We start from the raw sequence: 6,029 nt of genomic DNA, 5'->3' as shown, positions 1-6,029 counted from the left end.
CTATTCCTAGGAAAACACTGTTTCCCCTTTGCTCTCACAATACTTCTGAGACCAGATGTGTGGGGATTTTTCCCACACCCAGCAATTCTGTATTCTAAGCCGGTTCTGGGTGGCCTGCAATTAATTTCAGTTCTGACACTATCAACCTGGAGATGGCAGCAGATCCCACAGCAGAAGGGCTCAGTCCTACAAGGCTGCCCCCAACTCATGATTTTAGATGCCAATCGCAAGTCCAGGCAGTTGCTTGTGCTTCTGACCAACTGGCTATAGATGCTCGGTTCCCATGACCCTCTCGAGGGTTGGATTACTTTGCTCGAGTGGCTTACGGAACTCAGGAAAAGCTGGCTTACCAGATCATTGGTTTCTAATAAAGGACACAACTCAGGAATAGCCAGATGGCAGAGATGCTTAGGGCAAAGTTTGGGGGTTGGGGGCGGAGCTTCCATGCCCTCCCCAGGTGCATCATTCTCCCAGGTCCTCCACGTGGTCAGCAACCTGGGAGCCCTCTGAATTCCATAGTTAGAATTCCATACTTTGGGATATTTCTGGAGGCTTCATTACATAATCGTTATGGATTAAATCGTTGGCCATTGGCAATTGATTCAGCCTCCAGCCCAGCTCCCTTCCCTGGATATTGGGGGTGGGCCTGAAAATGCCAACCCTGTGGTCACGTGGTGTGTTCCCCTGGCAACTAGCCCCCATCTGAAGCTGTCCAGGAACCCCCGCACCAGTCAATTATTAGTACAAACTCTGGTGCTGTTGTAAGGGGCTTGTTATGAGTGACACCCATTTTCTCCCATATGTGCTGGAGCTATTTCAGGAGCCAGAAACAAAACTAGATATTATAACAAAAAGATGCCCCAGAGCTCTTAGAAAGGAAATTACAAAGGTTTTATGTACCAGGAATGATGAAGAGCAAATACGTATTTCTTACTATAAATCAATATCACAGTCCATTTCGTTAGGGCTGAAAGAACTGACTCACGAAAGTATAAAATGACCAGCAGAAAGTAACCACTGCAGCATGTGACTCAGTTTAAGGTATAAACATTTTGTAAACGTTTGCACTGAAAGCAAAACCTGGATGTCTTACAGAATCATGCTGCTTGTGAGAAAGCAGGATTTTTAATCTGATGACTAATTTGGTTTCATTCCTTTTTGACTGTGGTTTTGAGGAAAACGGGCAATTTGGAACATTCCTGAGCAATTTGTCTTTACAGAGGCCTTTATCTAGGTGTTCTCTCTCAGAAGAGCCTGACCTGTGTTGCTTAGGTTTTGTAGGTGAGTCACGCGGCCAGATGAGCCCAGACGGTTCCTGCTGTGTGGCTTGTGTGACGTCGGCATCTGGGTTTGCTGCAGAAGAGGTACGCGCTGTTGGCAGCCACCAGCGGGGTGGGGGGGATGGGACAAGCTCTCGATGTGTGTTTACACAAAGCCACCCTGGACATTGGTGATTCACAGAAAAATCTGGGAGGAAACCCCAGTTGGTTGGGCAGAGTGACTGGTGCGTCCGAATCATCCTGAGATGGGTGTCACTGAGTGAGAGCCTGTACTGAGTTCATACTGTCACTCGTTGATGATGCTTCATTCACTGTCTTTTTTTTTAAATTGGGGAATATTGGGGAACAGTGTGTTTTTCCAGGACCCATCAGTTCCAAGTCAAGGCATTGTTTTCACTCTAGTTGTGGAGGGCGCAGCCCACTGGCTCATGTGGGAATCAAACCGGCGACCTTGGTGTTATGAGCTCTGCGCTCTAACCACTGAGCCACCAGCCGCCCTTCATTCACTGTCATGAATTGATCTTTAAAACTCCCCACCTATTTTTTGTGATAATATTAGCAGTGGGATTTTGTTCTCCCAGTATTACCCTGAGGACACACTTCAGGTAGAGGTCTTTCCCATACCCACGTGTGAGCGTGTGTCACGTTTACACAGCATGCGTGTGTATGCGTGTGCGCACACGCTCACATCTGTTTAATGTCTCACTGTCAGTTAGGGAAACGGTCCTTTTAAATGGATGTGGTACAATATAAAGTGAGAGAAGCATAATATGAATCGTATTTAGCCAGAATCCAAGTAAATTGTAGTTTGGGGGGATTTGTCCGCTGTGATCACTTTAAGCCTGAAATTGTTTCAACTCATTGATCTGATTGGTAAGTGCCTTTCGTGCGTTCCTTGATGCTTGGGCCTGTTGTTGATGGCAGGTGTGGCTCGGAGTCTCTGAGTCAGACGTGCGCTTGACGCCTGGCTTTGCCATTTATTAGTTTGTCCCAAGGCTGTCAATGGCTCTTTGGACCTTTGCTTCCTGGTATAGAACAAGAGGATTCATTATATTTGCCTCAGAGTGAGGTGGTCAGTTTGCCGCCGACCAGGTTGCTAGGTGACAACAAGTGTCTGCTAAATAGATTTGTGTCAAATATTGACTGTGCCATTAGTGATGTCATGTTCTGGGGCAGATGCTTCCTCTGAGCACTTCCAGAACACACATGGGTAGGAAAGGTGCGGAGTCCGAAGCAGGCCTTGGAAAGCTGTGGGCTTGTAAACAGACCGCTCGGCACTCCCGCAGGATGACAATTTCTGTTTTCTTATCAACTCCCATTATTTGTTATCCTTTTGATGGGGGGGTGGGGGAGTCCCCGGAGTCTGAGGGTTGCACCCCCTGGTCATTTTCACAATGGCTCCTTTTGTTTGATTTGTTTGATTTTTTCCCCAGAGTAGACTCATCATTTTCCTGCTTCCTGAACGGGCTGCTCCCCCAGTACTGCTTGGTTGGTGCTCAAGCAGGGAATGAAGGTGTCTTCCTCCATGCCCCTCCCCCCAGCCCAGTAGTCCCCAAGCCTGGTGGCAGGCTCCTCGCTCAGCCTCCCGCCTGGCCCACTGCTGGAGCCCCCACCAGTCTCAGCCTGTAGCTCTGTCACATCCGACTGGAATCCGCCTCCGGCCAGCGGGATTTTTCTGACTCGTGGCCATTTCCTTCCTCCCCACCCACAGTGGTGCCTCAGTGCGCTGCACAAAGCCTGCCGTCCTTGAAGACCCTCCACACACACTGTGCACCAGCCCCAAACTTACCTGACTTTTCTCTGCCCACATCACACTTTCCCCAGGAGACTGGCAAGTCCCACCCTCCCTCCAAGTCCCATTCCCAGCTCTGTTGTCCCTCCCTGGGGTGGTGCTTCCCCTGAGCTGCCTGGTCGTTGGTCTTCCCGGCATCAAGCCCTCAGCCTCCCATGGTCCGGGGAGGCAGGCGAGGGGTCTGCTGCAGGGACCCTGGCCTCCTCACCTCTGGGCCCAGTGCCTGGCGCTGCTCACTGGCCAGCTACTCACAGGGCATCATCGAATATGAGCTGAGCCCGAGTGGAATGCCCTTGGGGTACTTCAGGGCCCTTTGGGAGGAAGCAGGAGTGCTATCCAATTTTGTTTCCTGCACATTTAGGAAAACGAGGTATTTTTTATGTGTTTTCTGATTTGTCCCAGCCTGAGCCAAATTGTGTCTCACATGCTCTTAAGTTAAAACTCCTGTGGTTCTGTGCCTGGGACTGTCCAGAGCGTGACATCTTGTGCTCACTCTTGCCATGGCTGTGGTGCTCCCTTGGCATGAGCCTGGGGACTGCAGTGTCCCCTGCAGGGGGCCACAGCCTCCCCCTGCCCACCACTTGTCCTGTCCTTTATTTTTTTGCTTTTTCAAGTTTAACTCTGATTTCTCTTACATAAAAATGCTGCGTGGTAGCCCCAGCCGGAGTCCGGGTTCTCTTCCTGGTTCCTCAGGTGGCCTTGACAGGACACTGAATTCCTGCATAAAGTCTCCTCTAGTGAGTCAGAGACAGAGAAGCTCAAGCTTGGATGGGGCTTGGCATGTGGCCGCTCAGCCCTGGCTGAGGTGTAGCAGGCCTCCCTGCCCACCAGCCGCGGCAGCTTCTTGGGCAGAGGGGGACCAGGCACGCCCTGCAGAGCCGTGGTGCCAGAGCCAGTGGGCACTTGCCGGTGGCCCTCCACACTGGGATGGTGGCAGCTTGGCCAGGATGGCAGCAGCAACTTCCTTGGAGCCCTTGACCCCCACTGAGTAGCTTCCAGGGCCAACCAGGGCTTTGAACCTGGCACTTGGTACCTATGCGGGGTATCACCCACAGAACCTGAGCCTTGAGGGACATCAGTGACTTTAGACTTCTTGGTATAGCGGGTTGAGTCATGTCCCCCCATTCCCCAAATTCATGCCTACCCGGAACCTCAGAAGGTAAACTTATTTAGAAATCGGGTCTTTGCAGGTGTAATCAGTTAAGGATCTCGAGGTGAGGTCATGTCACAGTTAGAGTGGCCCCCTGTTTTGTACTGGTCTCAGCTGTCAACAACCAGTGCTGTGGCTAGACCAGCCATTGTGGTCCTTACTGTGGTTGCAAGACACCCTTCAGCAATAACCATCAGGGAGCTTTGAAAAGATGCAGGTGTACTACTTACAAGACGTGGAAATTATGTGGGGCCACACAGCAAAGTGGGAGAGGGTACATAAGCCTGTTGTTCTGCTTTTACTGGGTGGAGGCTGGGGGCCTAAAGTTTTGTGGGCTCACTCTTTATTGGTGAATTTAAAACATAAGAGCAGTGTCATGCAGGGTGGCATGTGGGGGTTTCAGCTCCCGCTCCCCACATAAGAACGCAGGACATGGTGAGACCAAAAGGAACACCCACGGAGCCATAGATAGGGGAGTCACACCACTATATTCTCGCTGGCGGCTGGGTTGGAGGCACAGGAAGCAGGAGCCACACTATCTGCAACCTGCTCTCCGCTTCTCTGCCAACCAACCTCACTTGCTAGCTGCAATCCGCCGTGCTAACTGCAATCCGCTCTCGCTAGCTCAGCCACCATCTTCTTGCTAGCCCCCATTTGCTGCTAGCGTAGTCACGGCAGTTATATTAGTGGCCAATGGCTCACTGGTTACAGCTGACGGCCAACTAGCCAGAGCTGATGGCCACCCAATCACAGTTGATGGCCATTTACTACCTGAGCCAGCACCTTTCCACTTGAGGCCGAGAGCCTGGAAACTGCACTCCTGGCTCTGTCCCCACAAGCAGGCAGCCCAATGGTCAGTCATTGAAATCAACCCAGATCTCTAAAACAGGAACCTCAGTGGGGGAGGTGGCCTGGCTCTTTACCTAGTCACGTGGCAGGAGGTGTGTTTATTGGCCAGTAGATGCCTCTTTGACATGGATGTCAATCAAAGCTTGAGTCAGGCACTTGCATTACAAAGAAGGGAGAAACAAAAAAGCAGCCTGTCAGGGCTCACACAGCAGCCCTGACTCTACTGACTGGTGTCCTCGTCAGAAGAGGAGAGGATGGGGCAGTCCAAGGAGAAGGCCAAGGGAAAACAGAGGCAGAGATTGGACAGATGTTGCCCCATGCTAAGGAAGCCACTCACCGGGTCGCTGGATGAGAGGCAGGAAGGGATTCTCCCCTGGAAGGAACCAACCCTGAGGACACCTTGATTTTAGATTCTGGCCTCCAAAACGGTGAGAGAATCCATTTCTGTTGTTTTAAGCCACCCAGTCTATGGTCGTTTGTTACAGCAGCCTAACAGAGTGGGCAAGGAGAGCTCCAGTGAATGGGCCCTGGACCCGGTGGCTCATGGGGACAGGTGACACACCTTGTTCTCAGTTTGCCTCCATGGCCCCGGTCCACAGCCCTGCCCTGCTGCACAGTGAAGCCCCCGTGGCTGGGGGTGCTTGTGGGGGGCCTCGCAGCGGGCACTTGGAGGAGAGTCACATTTTGTGCGTCTGTCTTCCCAGGTCACAGACTCCCGCTTCTTCCCCACCCGACTGCCCAGCCCAGCTGTGGTGTTGCCTCTTGGTTATTACTCTTTACCTAAGCATACTACTAAGGTCAGATGCTTCGGAGCAAGCCAGCGTTTTCTGGGGTTTCTTAGTAATGCGATCACTTTGCATAAATATAATTGCTGACGTAGGTTGTGAGTGACTCCTTCGCTCAAATGACAGTAAAAATCATGTAAATGGAGCCACTTTAAGATGGAGTCAGAGCTGCT

Source organism: Rhinolophus sinicus, linkage group LG02, assembly GCF_036562045.2.
Source record: "Rhinolophus sinicus isolate RSC01 linkage group LG02, ASM3656204v1, whole genome shotgun sequence".
Taxonomy (NCBI): Eukaryota; Metazoa; Chordata; class Mammalia; order Chiroptera; family Rhinolophidae; genus Rhinolophus; species Rhinolophus sinicus.
The sequence above is the reverse complement of the archived record's forward strand: the minus strand, read 5'-3'. Positions refer to the sequence as shown.